Genomic DNA, 15084 nt, shown 5'->3' on the forward strand with positions numbered 1-15084 from the left:
CTGTATATAGTACTGTGCAGGCTGTGCTGTATACTACTGTGTGGGCTGTGCTGTATACTACTGTCTGGGCTGTGCTGTATATAGTACTGTGTGGGCTGTGCTGTATATACTACTGTGTGGGCTGTGCTGTATATAGTACTGTGTGGGCTGTGCTGTATATAGTACTCTGTGGGCTGTGCTGTATATAGTACTCTGTGGGCTGTGCTGTATATAGTACTGTGCAGGCTGTGCTGTATACTACTGTGTGGGCTGTGCTGTATATAGTACTCTGTAGGCTGTGCTGTATATAGTACTCTGTGGGCTGTGCTGTATATAGTACTCTGTGGGCTGTGCTGTATATAGTACTCTGTGGGCTGTGCTGTATATAGTACTCTGAGGGCTGTGCTGTATATAGTACTGTGTGGGCTGTGCTGTATATAGTACTGTGTGGGCTGTGCTGTATATAGTACTGTGTGGGCTGTGCTGTATATAGTACTCTGTGTGCTGTGCTGTATATAGTACTGTGTGGGCTGTGCTGTATAAAGTACTGTGTGGGCAGTGCTGTATATACTCCTGTGTGCGCTGTGCTGTATATAGTACTCTGTGGGCTGTGCTGTATTATTATTATTATTATTATTTATTGTTATAGCGCCATTTATTCCATGGCGCTTTACATGTAAGGAGGGGTATACATAATAAAAACAAGTACAATAATCTTAAACAATGCAAGTCATAACTGGTACAGGTGGAGAGAGGACCCTACCCGCGAAGGCTCACAATCTACAAGTATATAGTACTGTGTGGGCTATGCTGTATATAGTACTGTGTGGGCTGTGCTGTATATAGTACTGTGTGGGCAGTGATGTATATACTACTGTGTGGGCTGTGCTGTATATAGTACTGTGTGGGCTGTGCTGTATATACTACTGTGTGGGCAGTGATGTATATACTACTGTGTGGGCTATGCTGTATATAGTACTGTGTGGGCAGTGATGTATATACTACTGTGTGGGCTGTGCTGTATATAGTACTGTGTGGGCTGTGCTGTATATAGTACTGTGTGGGCTGTGCTGTATATAGTACTGTGTGGGCTGTGCTGTATATAGTACTGTGTGGGCTGTGCTGTATATACTCCTGTGTGGGCTGTGCTGTATATAGTACTGTGTGGGCAGTGATGTATATACTACTGTGTGGGCTGTGCTGTATATAGTACTGTGTGGGCAGTGATTAATTAGATCAGAGCCACAAAGACGTCCAATCAAGGACAGACAAAACTCCCAATAACAGCATAAACAATTAGAAAAAAGGAGTCCAAACGCTGCCAAATAGATCAATAAAATATTTCAAACATTTATTAAGTAGTAACATACAATCAAAAAAGCAATTAGTAAAATTCTATAATACATGTAGGGTTACTTATGTGAAGGGTACAGGTAACAATCACGTACCACACCAAAAAGTTAGTACGACTTAAGGTCCAAGGTTCAAAGCACAAGATAAGTATATCAAAAGTGAAAAAACTCTCATTTAGTCCCACTGGGAACCTATGTGAAAATAGCTGTCACGGAAGGCATACAGGACTGGACCTTACCCATGTCATTCGTGGTGTGGATGTGAGGATTGCCAGCCCCTACGCGCCTTTCGCGTAGGCTTCTTCGGGGGGCCGTACAGCGTGTGTCACTACCCGGATATTTACAGTGCCTACAAGTAGTATTCAACCCCCTGCAGATTTAGCAGGTTTACACATTTGGAATTAACTTGGCATTGTGACATTTGGACTGTAGATCAGTCTGGAAGTGTAAAATGCACTGCAGCAAAAAAGAATGTTATTTCTTTGTTTATTTTTTTTTTTTAAATTGTGAAAAGTCTTTTCAGAGGGTCATTTATTATTCAACCCCTCAACCCACCAGAATTCTGTTTGGTTCCCCTAATGTATTAACAAGTAGTTCAGGCACAAAGAACAATGAGCTTCACATGTTTGGATTAATTATCTCTTTTTCCAGCCTTTTCTGACTATTTAAGACCCTCCCCAAACTTGTGAACATCACTCATACATGGTCAACATGGGAAAGACAAAGGAGCATTCCAAGGCCATCAGAGACAAGATCGTGGAGGGTCACAAGGCTGGCAAGGGGTACAAAACCCTTTCCAAGGAGTTGGGCCTACCTGTCTCCACTGTTCGGAGCATCATCCGGAAGTGGAAGGCTTATGGAACTACTGTTAGCCTTCCACGGCCTGGACAGTCTTTGAAAGTTTACTCCCGTGCCGAGGCCAGGCTTGTCCGAAGAGTCAAGGCTAACCCAAGGACAACAAGGAAGGAGCTCCAGGAAGATCTCATGGCAGTGGGGACATTGGTTTCAGTCAATACTGAAGTAACGTACTCCACCGCAATGGTCTCCGTTCCAGACGAGCCCGTAAGGTTCCTTTACTTTCAAAGCGTCATGTCAAGGCTCATCTACAGTTTGCTCATGATCACTTGGAGGACTCTGAGACTGACTGGTTCAAGGTTCTCTAGTCTGATGAGACCAAGATTGAGATCTTTGGTGCCAACCACACACGTGACGTTTGGAGACTGGATGGCACTGCATACGACCCCAAGAATACCATCCCTACAGTCAAGCATGGTGGTGGCAGCATCATGCTGTGGGGCTGTTTCTCAGCCAAGGGGCCTGGCCATCTGGTCCGCATCCATGGGAAGATGGATAGCACGGCCTACCTGGAGATTTTGGCCAAGAACCTCCGCTCCTCCATCAAGGATCTTAAGATGGGTCGTCATTTCATCTTCCAACAAGACAACGACCCAAAGCACACAGCCAAGAAAACCAAGGCCTGGTTCAAGAGGCAAAAAATCAAGGTGTTGCAGTGGCCTAGTCAGTCTCCTGACCTTAACCCAATTGAAAACTTGTGGAAGGAGCTCAAGATTAAAGTCCACATGAGACACCCAAAGAACCTAGATAACTTGGAGAAGATCTGCATGGAGGAGTGGGCCAACATAACTCCAGAGACCTGTGCCGGCCTGATCAGGTCTTATAAAAGACGATTATTAGCTGTAATTGCAAACAAAGGTTATTCCACAAAATATTAAACCTAGGGGTTGAATAATAATTGACCCACACTTTTATGTGTAAAATTTATAAAAATTTAACTGAGCAACAAAACTTTTTGGTTTGTAAGATTTATGCATCTGTTAATAAATCCTGCTCTTGTTTGAAGTTTGAAGGCTCTAACTTATTTGCATCTTATTAAACCTGCTAAATCTGCAGGGGGTTGAATACTACTTGTAGGCACTGTATAATGCCACCACACCTGGAAATCATTGCGGAGACGTGTATATTGCGCATGCGCTGCCGACGTCAGCGCCGAAACTAGCATCGTCGCACGGCTTCCCGAGTGCTGCGAGACGTCAGAGAAGCCAAAACCATGGCAACAATGACAGCCCCGCCTCACCCAATGGGCGCCGGCAAAGATGCACCGTCACGCCGACGTCACAGGCTCACAATCTACAAGTATATAGTACTGTGTGGGCTACGCTGTATATAGTACTGTGTGGGCTGTGCTGTATATAGTACTGTGTGGGCAGTGATGTATATACTACTGTGTGGGCTGTGCTGTATATAGTACTGTGTGGGCAGTGATGTATATACTACTGTGTGGGCTGTGCTGTATATAGTACTGTGTGGGCTGTGCTGTATATACTACTGTGTGGGCAGTGATGTATATACTACTGTGTGGGCTGTGCTGTATATAGTACTGTGTGGGCAGTGATGTATATACTACTGTGTGGGCTGTGCTGTATATAGTACTGTGTGGGCTGTGCTGTATATAGTACTGTGTGGGCTGTGCTGTATATAGTACTGTGTGGGCAATGATGTATATACTACTGTGTGGGCTGTGCTGTATATAGTACTGTGTGGGCAGTGATGTATATACTACTGTGTGGGCTGTGCTGTATATAGTACTGTGTGGGCTGTGTTGTATGTAGTACTGTATGGGCTGTGCTGTATATAGTACTGTGTGGGCTGTGCTGTATGTAGTACTGTGTGGGCAGTGCTGTATATAGTACTGTGTGGGCTGTGCTGTATACTACTGTGTGGGCTGTGTGCTATATAGTACTGTGTGGGCTGTGCTGTATATAATACTCTGTGGGCTGTGCTGTATATAGTACCCTGTTGTGAATTCTGTGGCAGAGTTCACTCCTGTGGTCACAAGTGGTACTTCGGCTGATTCTCTCTGGCATCTTCCGTTTGTGGAGGAAAGTGGTACTGCAGCTTCTGAGTTTCCTCCCTCAGGTGATCTGGTGAGCTTGTTAGCTTCTTCTCTACTTAACTCCACCTGATGCTTTGATCTATGCTTCCTGTCAATGTTTCAGTGTGGGACTTGTTTTTTCCCTGGATCATTCCTGTGGCCTGCTGCTCTGCAAAGCTAAGTTTTGCTTATGTTATTTTGTTGCTTTTTTTCTGTCCAGCTTGCTTTATTGTTTTTTCTCGCCTGCTGGAAGCTCTGAGACGCAGAGGGACCACCTCCATACCGTTAGTCGGTGCGGAGGGTCTTTTTGTCCCCTCTGCGTGGTTTTTTGTAGGTTTTTGTGCTGACCGCAAAGTTATCTTCCCTATCCTCGTTCTGTTCAGCTAGTCGGGCCTCACTTTGCTGAATCTGTTTCATCTCTATGTTTGTGTTTTCATCTTACTCACAGTCGTTGTGTGTGGGGGGCTGCCTTTTCCTTTGGGGAATTTCTCTGGGGCAAGGTAGGCTTATTTTTCTATCTTCGGGATTAGCTGGTTTCTCGGGCTGTGACGGGGCGCCTGGGTTCTGGTCGGGGGCGCTCCACGGCTACCTTTGGTGTGGTTTGATGGGCTTGGGGATTGCGGTCTGCGGAGTTCCCACGTCTCAGAGCTCGTTCTATTATTTTGGGTTATTGTCAGTTCACTGTATGTGCTCTGACCTCCATGTCCATTGTGATTCTGAATTGCCTTTCATAACAGTACAGGAAGCCAAAAGTGCTAATGATTCTCAATAGAGGGAAAAAAGAAGTTCTGAGACCATTTTTTTTTCTTTGCACTGTGTTTTGTCTTTTTTTTCCCCTAGACATTTGGGTGGTTCAGGACACAGGTGTAGCAATGGACATTAAAGGTCTGTCTTCATGTGTGGATCAGCTCACGGCAAGAGTTCAAAATATTCAAGATTTTGTGGTCCAGAATTCTTTGCTTGAACCGAGAATTCCTATTCCAGATTTGTTTTTTGGAGATAGAACTAAATTTCTGAGTTTCAAAAATAATTGTAAACTATTTCTGGCTTTGAAACCTCGCTCTTCTGGTGACCCAATTCAACAGGTTAGGATCGTCATTTCTTTTTTGCGCGGCGACCCTCAGGACTGGGCGTTTTCTCTTGCGTCAGGAGATCCTGCATTGAGTAATATCGATGCGTTTTTCCTGGCGCTTGGGTTGCTGTACGATGAGCCTAATTCAGTGGATCAGGCAGAAAAAAATTTGCTGGCTCTTTGTCAGGCTCAGGATGAGATAGAGGTATATTGTCAGAAATTTAGAAAGTGGTCAGTGCTCACTCAATGGAATGAATCTGCGCTGGCAGCAATATTCAGAAAAGGTCTCTCTGAAGCCCTTAAGGATGTCATGGTGGGATTTCCTATGCCTGCTGGTTTGAATGAGTCTATGTCTTTGGCCATTCAGATCGGTCGACGCTTGCGTGAGCGTAAACCTGTGCACCATTTGGCGGTATTACCTGAGCTTAAACCTGAGCCTATGCAGTGTGATAGGACCTTGACCAGAGTTGAACGGCAAGAACATAGACGTCTGAATGGTCTGTGTTTCTACTGTGGTGATTCCACTCATGCTATCTCTGATTGTCCTAAGCGCACTAAGCGGTTCGCTAGGTCTGCCACCATTGGTACTGTACAGTCAAAATTTCTTCTGTCCGTTACCTTGATCTGCTCTTTGTCATCATATTCTGTCATGGCATTTGTGGATTCAGGCGCTGCCCTGAATTTGATGGACTTGGAATATGCTAAGCGTTGTGGGTTTTTCTTGGAGCCCTTGCAGTGTCCTATTCCATTGAGAGGAATTGATGCTACGCCTTTGGCCAAGAATAAGCCTCAATACTGGACCCAGCTGACCATGTGCATGGCTCCTGCACATCAGGAGGTTATTCGCTTTCTGGTGTTGCATAATCTGCATGATGTGGTCGTGTTGGGGTTGCCATGGCTACAAGCCCATAATCCAGTATTAGATTGGAAATCCATGTCGGTGTCCAGCTGGGGTTGTCAGGGGGTACATGGTGATGTTCCATTTCTGTCAATTTCGTCATCCACTCCTTCTGAGGTCCCAGAGTTCTTGTCTGATTACCGGGATGTATTTGATGAGCCCAAGTCCAATACCCTACCTCCGCATAGGGATTGTGATTGTGCTATCAATTTGATTCCTGGTAGTAAATTCCCAAAAGGTCGATTGTTTAATTTGTCCATGCCTGAGCACACCGCTATGCGCAGTTATGTGAAGGAATCCCTGGAGAAGGGACATATTCGCCCGTCATCGTCGCCCTTAGGAGCAGGGTTCTTTTTTGTAGCCAAGAAGGATGGTTCGCTGAGACCTTGTATAGATTACCGCCTCCTTAATAAGATCACGGTTAAATTTCAGTACCCCTTGCCATTGTTATCTGATTTGTTTGCTCGGATTAAGGGGGCTAGTTGGTTCACAAAGATAGATCTGCGTGGTGCGTATAATCTGGTGCGAATTAAGCAAGGTGATGAATGGAAAACTGCATTTAATACGCCCGAGGGTCATTTTGAGTATCTCGTGATGCCGTTCGGACTTGCCAATGCTCCATCAGTGTTTCAGTCCTTTATGCATGACATCTTCCGAGAGTACCTGGATAAATTCCTGATTGTGTACTTGGATGACATTTTGATCTTCTCGGATGATTGGGAGTCTCATGTGAAGCAGGTCAGAACGGTTTTTCAGGTCCTGCGTGCTAATTCTTTGTTTGTGAAGGGATCAAAGTGTCTCTTTGGTGTGCAGAAGGTTTCATTTTTGGGGTTCATCTTTTCCCCTTCTACTATCGAGATGGATCCTGTTAAGGTCCAAGCCATCCATGATTGGACTCAGCCGACATCTCTGAAAAGTCTGCAAAAGTTCCTGGGCTTTGCTAATTTTTATCGTCGCTTCATCTGCAATTTTTCTAGTATTGCTAAACCATTGACCGATTTGACCAAGAAGGGTGCTGATGTGGTCAATTGGTCTTCTGCTGCTGTGGAAGCTTTTCAAGAGTTGAAGCGTCGTTTTTCTTCTGTCCCTGTGTTGTGTCAACCAGATGTTTCTCTTCCGTTCCAGGTCAAGGTTGATGCTTCTGAGATTGGAGCAGGGGCTGTTTTGTCGCAGAGAGGTTCTGGTTGCTCAGTGATGAAACCATGCGCTTTCTTTTCCAGGAAGTTTTCGCCTGCTGAGCGCAATTATGATGTGGGCAACCGAGAGTTGCTGGCCATGAAGTGGGCATTCGAGGAGTGGCGTCATTGGCTTGAAGGAGCTAAGCATCGCGTGGTGGTATTGACTGATCATAAGAACTTGACTTATCTCGAGTCTGCCAAGCGCTTGAATCCTAGACAAGCTCATTGGTCGTTGTTTTTTGCCCGTTTTGACTTTGTGATTTCGTACCTTCCGGGCTCTAAAAATGTGAAGGCGGATGCTCTGTCTAGGAGTTTTGTACCCGACTCTCCAGGTTTATCTGAGCCGGCGGGTATCCTCAAGGAAGGAGTAATTGTGTCTGCCATCTCCCCTGATTTGCGGCGGGTGCTGCAAAAATTTCAGGCTAATAAACCTGATCGTTGCCCAGCGGAGAAACTGTTTGTCCCTGATAGGTGGACGAATAGAGTTATCTCTGAACTTCATTGTTCGGTGTTGGCTGGTCATCCTGGAATCTTTGGTACCAGAGAGTTAGTGGCTAGATCCTTTTGGTGGCCCTCTCTGTCGCGGGATGTGCGTTCTTTTGTGCAGTCCTGTGGGATTTGTGCTCGGGCTAAGCCCTGCTGTTCTCGTGCCAGTGGGTTGCTTTTGCCCTTGCCGGTCCCGAAGAGGCCTTGGACACATATCTCTATGGATTTTATTTCTGACCTTCCTGTTTCTCAAAAGATGTCAGTCATTTGGGTGGTCTGTGATCGCTTTTCTAAGATGGTCCATCTGGTACCCTTGTCTAAATTGCCTTCCTCCTCTGATTTGGTGCCTTTGTTCTTCCAGCATGTGGTTCGTTTGCATGGCATTCCAGAGAATATTGTTTCTGACAGAGGTTCCCAGTTTGTTTCAAGGTTTTGGCGAGCCTTTTGTGGTAGGATGGGCATTGACTTGTCTTTTTCCTCGGCTTTCCATCCTCAGACTAATGGCCAGACCGAGCGAACCAATCAGACCTTGGAAACATATCTGAGGTGCTTTGTTTCTGCTGATCAGGATGACTGGGTGTCCTTTTTGCCTTTGGGTGAGTTCGCCCTTAATAATCGGGCCAGCTCGGCTACCTTGGTTTCACCTTTTTTCTGCAATTCTGGGTTCCATCCTCGTTTCTCTTCTGGACAGGTTGAGTCTTCGGACTATCCTGGTGTGGATACTGTGGTGGACAGGTTGCAGCAGATTTGGACTCAGGTAGTGGACAATTTGACTTTGTCCCAGGAGAAGGCTCAACTTTTCGCTAATCGCAGGGTCCCTGACTTCGTGTTGGGGATCTGGTTTGGTTATCTTCTCGTCATATTCCTATGAAGGTTTCCTCTCCTAAGTTTAAACCTCGTTTTATTGGTCCGTATAGGATTTCTGAGGTTCTTAATCCTGTGTCTTTTCGTCTGACCCTTCCAGATTCTTTTTCCATACATAACGTATTCCATAGGTCATTGTTGCGGAGATACGTGGCACCTATGGTTCCATCTGTTGAGCCTCCTGCCCCGGTTTTGGTGGAGGGGGAATTGGAGTATATTGTGGAGAAGATTTTGGATTCTCGTGTTTCAAGACGGAAACTCCAGTATCTGGTTAAATGGAAGGGTTATGCTCAGTAGGATAATTCCTGGGTTTTTGCCTCTGATGTCCATGCTCCCGATCTTGTTCGTGCCTTTCATGTGGCTCATCCTGGTCGGCCTGTGGGCTCTGGTGAGGGTTCGGTGACCCCTCCTCAAGGGGGGGTACTGTTGTGAATTCTGTGGCAGAGTTCACTCCTGTGGTCACAAGTGGTACTTCGGCTGATTCTCTCTGGGATCTTCCGTTTGTGGAGGAAAGTGGTACTGCAGCTTCTGAGTTTCCTCCCTCAGGTGATCTGGTGAGCTCGTTAGCTTCTTCTCTACTTAACTCCACCTGATGCTTTGATCTATGCTTCCTGTCAATGTTTCAGTGTGGGACTTGTTTTTTCCCTGGATCATTCCTGTGGCCTGCTGCTCTGCAAAGCTAAGTTTTGCTTATGTTATTTTGTTGCTATTTTTCTGTCCAGCTTGCTTTATTGTTTTTTCTCGCCTGCTGGAAGCTCTGAGACGCAGAGGGACCACCTCCGTACCGTTAGTCGGTGCGGAGGGTCTTTTTGTCCCCTATGCGTGGTTTTTTGTAGGTTTTTGTGCTGACCGCAAAGTTATCTTCCCTATCCTCGTTCTGTTCAGCTAGTCGGGCCTCACTTTGCTGAATCTGTTTCATCTCTATGTTTGTGTTTTCATCTTACTCACAGTCGTTGTGTGTGGGGGCTGCCTTTTCCTTTGGGGAATTTCTCTGGGGCAAGGTAGGCTTATTTTTCTATCTTCGGGATTAGCTGGTTTCTCGGGCTGTGACGGGGCGCCTGGGTTCTGGTCGGGGGCGCTCCACGACTACCTTTGGTGTGGTTTGATGGGCTTGGGGATTGCGATCTGCGGAGTTCCCACGTCTCAGAGCTCGTTCTATTATTTTGGGTTATTGTCAGTTCACTGTATGTGCTCTGACCTCCATGTCCATTGTGATTCTGAATTGCCTTTCATAACAGTACCCCTTTACTTAAAAAGCCATCCCTGGACCAGAACTGCCCGGCTAACTACAGACCTGTCTCTAACCTTTCCATCATCTCTAAACTCCTGGAACGCTTGGTCCACTCCCGTCTAATCCGCTATCTCTCGGATAACTCTCTTCTTGACCCCTTACATTCTGGTTTCCGCTCTTTACACTCCACTGAAACTGCCCTCACTAAAGTCTCTAATGACCTAATAACAGCTAAATCCAAAGGTCATTGCTCTCTGCTGATTCTCCTGGATCTATCTGCCGCATTTGATACTGTGGATCACCAGCTCCTTCTCACCATGCTCCGCTCCATAGGCCTCAAGGACACAGCCCTCTCCTGGTTCTCCTCCTACCTCTCTGAACGCTCCTTCACTGTATCTTTTGCCGGCTCCTCTTCCTCTCCTTGTCCCCTTACTATCGGGGTTCAACAGGGCTCAGTCCAGGGCCCCCTCCTCTTCTCTCTATACACTGCCCTTATTGGACAAACAATCAGCAGATTTGGGTTCCAGTACCATCCCTATGCTGACGACACCCAATTATACACTTCTTCCTCCGACATCACCCCTACCCTAATTCAAAATACCAAGGATTGTCTGTCTGCTGTCTCTAACATCATGTCCTCCCTCTATCTGAAACTAAATCTCTCCAAAACTGAACTACTTGTGTTTCTCCCTTCTACTAAACTCACTCTACCCAACATCGAAATTACCCTGGAGGGTTCAACCATAACTCCCAAACAGCATGCCCGCTGTCTTGGGGTCATATTCGACACCGAACTTTCCTTTACTCCCTATATCCGATCACTCACTCGCTCTTGTCACCTGCATCTTAAAAACATCTCCAGAATCCAACCTTTTCTCACCTTTGAAACTGCTAAGACTCTCACTGTTGCCCTTATTCATTCCCGTCTGGACTACTGCAACTCTCTTCTGATCGGTCTCCCTCTTTCAAAAACTTTCTCCTCTCCAATCCATCTTGAATGCGGCAGCCAGGGTCATATTTCTGTCCAACCGCTTCACCGATGCCTCCATCTTTGTGCCAGTCATTACACTGGCTACCCATTCGCTACAGGGTCCAGTATAAACTCATCTCTCTCACCCACAAAGCTCTCCGCAGTTCTGCACCGCCTTATATCTCCTCTCTCATCTCCGTCTATCACCCTACACATGCCCTCCGTTCTACAAATGACCTAAGACTAACATCCCCCGTAATCCGAACCTCTGTCTCCAAGACTTCTCTTGTGCTGTGCCAGCTCTCTGGAATGCACTTCCCCAGACGATTAGACTAATACCTAGCCCCGACCTGTTCAAGTGCGCTTTAAAAACCCATCTCTTCAAACAAGCCTACCACATCAACTACTCAGTAAACTAACTTTGTCCTGTTCCCTCCTTCCAAATATTATCTGCATGTGAATCTCCACCCTACTATTCCTCTGTCTCCACACCCTCCATGCACACGATAACTGCACTTGATACTTGACTATTGCACTTAAGGTACCATCACACTGAACGATATCGTTAACGATATCGTTGCTTTTTGTGACGTAGCAACGATATCGTTAACAAAATTGTTATGTGTGACAGCGACCAACGATCAGGCCCCTGCTGGGAGATCGTTGGTCGCTGGGGAAAGTCCAGCACTTTATTTTGTCGCTGGATCTCCCGCAGACATCGCTGAATCGGTGTGTGTGACGCCGATCCAGCAATGTCTTCACTGGTAACCAGGGTAACCATCGGGTTACTAAGCATACTTACATACTTACTCTGGTCATGTCCCTCGCCTTCAGCTTCCCGCACTGACTGGTGAGCGCCGGCCGGCCGTAAAGCACGCTGTGCAGCGGTGACGTCACGTTTACGGTCGGCGCTCAGTCAGTGTGGGAAGCTGAAGGCGAGGGACATGACCAGACACCGGAAATGTAAGTATGTAGTGGGTTTTTTTTACATTTACAACGGTAACCAGGGTAAACATCGGGTTACTAAGCGCGGCCCTGCGCTTAGTAACCCGATGTTTACCCTGGTTACCCGGGGACTTCGGCATCGTTAGTCGCTGGAGAGCTGTCTGTGTGACAGCTCTCCAGTGACCAAACAGCGACGCTGCAGCGATCGACATCGTTGTTGGTATCGCTGCAGCGTCGTTTAGTGTGACGGTACCTTAAAACACATGGGCTGATGACCGGATCATGCAGCTTCATATGAAAATCCCTATTTATTATAATTGCCTGACCTGAAATAACAAGCACTATTCACCTATTGTGTCCCCCCATTTCCTTGTAGATTGTAAGCTTGAGAGCAGGGACCTCACCCCTAATGTCACTGTTTAAATTGTCTTAACTTATACTGAATTTATTGTCTGTACATTTCCCCGCTTAATTGTAAAGTGCTGGCGCTATATAAATAAAAATTATTATTATTATTACTGTGTGGGCTGTGCTGTATATAGTACTGTGTGGGCTGTGCTGTATATAGTACTCTGTGGGCTGTTCTGTATATAGTACTGTGTGGGCAGTGCTGTATATACTGAGCTGTGCTGTATATAGTACTGTGTGGGCTATGCTGTATATAGTACTGTGTGGGCTGCTCTGTATATAGTACTCTGTGGGCTGTGCTGTATATAGTACTGTGTGGGCTGTGCTGTATATAGTACTGTGTGGGCAGTGCCTTATATAATACTGTGTGGGCAGTGCTGTATATAGTACTGTGTGGGCTGTGCTGTATACTACTGTGTGGGCTGTGCTGTATATACTACTTTGTGGGCTGTGCTGTATATACTACTGTGTGGGCTGTGCTGTATATACAACTGTGTGGGCTGTGCTGTATACTGCTACACGGGCTGTGCTGTATACTACTAGACGGGCTGTGCTCTATACTGCTGTGTGGGCTGTGCTCTATACTGCTGTGTGGGCTGTGCTGTATACTGCTGTGTGGGCTGTGTGGGCTGTGTTATCTATTATGCAGGCTGTGTTATATTATGCAGGCTGTGCTATATACTATGCGGGTTGTGCTATATACTATGCGGGCTGTGCTATATACTGTGGGGAGTATATTATAATCTATGTGGGAGGCCATGTTATGTACTATGTGGCTGTGTTATATACTCCTGTGGGGGTATATTCTATTATATGGGGGCGGCTGTGTTATATACTATGGGGGGCTGCATTATATTTTATGGGGGGGGCTACATTATATATTATGGGGAGGTGGGCTGTATTACATTCTATTTGGGGTTACATTATACTCTGGGGTGGCTGCATTATACTCTGTGGGGTGGCTGCATTATATTCTGTGGGGTGGCTGCATTATACTCTGGGGTGGCTGCATTATACTCTGGGGTGGCTGCATTATACTCTGTGGGGTGGCTGCATTATACTCTGGGGTGGCTGCATTATAGTCTGTAGGGTGGTGGCTGCATTATACTATATGTGGGCTGCATTATACTGTATTGAGGACTATGGGGAATACGTTATACTATATGAAGAACAATGGGGTGCATTATACTATGGGAAGTGAATTGTACTACATTGATGACTATGTCGGTGCATTATACTATATGGAGCACTATGAGGAGTGTATTATGCTATATGGAGGACTATGAGGAGTGTATTATACTATGTGGAGGACGGAGCAGTGTATTTTAATATATGGAGGACTATAGGGAGTGTATTATACTATATGGAGGACTGTGGTGCACATTATAATATATGGAGGACTATGGGGTGTATTTTACTAAACAAGTAAAATGCTGCATATTCAGATTGCTTTTGCTGGAACAAAAATCCTTGTTCTCAGCAGCACATCGCCGGTGTAAACTGTAGATGTGCTGCCGATAGCATGATACTGTATGGTGATCTGTTAGTGATCTATTAGTGATCGTTTTGTCCCATCATTATTCCTCAGCTGGTGAAAAGAGGCTGGGAAACAAGCATTGAATAACTTCAGTATTGTTGATCAAACTCATTTAGCGGCCTGAGATCAGCATTTGTAAACACAACCAAAATGCTTTTGTGTGATGTGCAATATGTTAGCATTTGGGGCCCCATTTTAAACTTTGCCTAGGGCCCCATTTTGCCTAAAACCGGCCCTGCCTACAAGTATACAAATAAATTATACATTCACCATGTGACAAGTGGGCCTGTGTAACTTCAAATGCCAGGGCTGAATTTTAGTCCCAGTCCGGCCCTGCTATGATGTAATATAAAAAAAAAGTGATCTAATTTCAGAAACAACAAGCCTCAAGGCATTCATCTAATGGTGTAGTAAGCAATTTCCCTGCATAGGTATTTTCCAGAAATTACTGCGCAATTCATGTTGCAAAATTAAACAAAAAAATTACATTTTTCCTTAGATGTGCCCAATATGCTTTGCCCAAATTATGGCACCCTGAAAGAAAAATTCACTAATATTTATGCTGTTTCCCATGGCCATAATATTTTTGGATGGAAACAGGTTAAGGATGGTCAGCATTATTAGAACATACCTGTAGTGCAGTATTATGCAATTAAGAAAAGTTACTATAAACCAAAAAATTGGACTTAAGTAAAATAAAAACCTGCTTACATCGACACACACAATAAAAAAGTATAACGACTCTAAAGAGCCAGTCCTTCAAATACAGAGAGAAGGTCAGGATATGCAAGTAGAGCATTTTACTGCTCCCTTGTGCAGCTTCATCAGGGGCAAGGATTTCTGGCATATGGCATATCTTTGTGTAAATCACCAAATTAGGTTTCAAGTGTGCACGGTGCCCTTTCACTCCTCAGCCCCATCATATGTTTATCTATAAAGATTAGCACACACACTCAGTAATTGCAGATTGGTAAACACGAGTAAAATGTCTATTATTAAATACTAAATAAGAGTATAACGTAGCATAACCTCTAGTATTTGCCGGTGCTCAAGTAGGGTCCCAAACCTTTACAATAAATTGAATGAAAACTTGGCACACAAGCGGATGCAAAGTTGAACTATTTTAAAGTGGTCCAAACGTCAGTGCAATAACATAAACGTTTCGGTCATACAACTGCAAATTTCCTCAGTGTACTATAAAGCTAAATTAGTATATTGTGCCAATTAAAAAACGAATCAAAATATATCAAAATAGAACATTCAATGAAAAT

Source organism: Ranitomeya imitator, chromosome 1 (genome assembly GCF_032444005.1).
Source record: "Ranitomeya imitator isolate aRanImi1 chromosome 1, aRanImi1.pri, whole genome shotgun sequence".
Taxonomy (NCBI): Eukaryota; Metazoa; Chordata; class Amphibia; order Anura; family Dendrobatidae; genus Ranitomeya; species Ranitomeya imitator.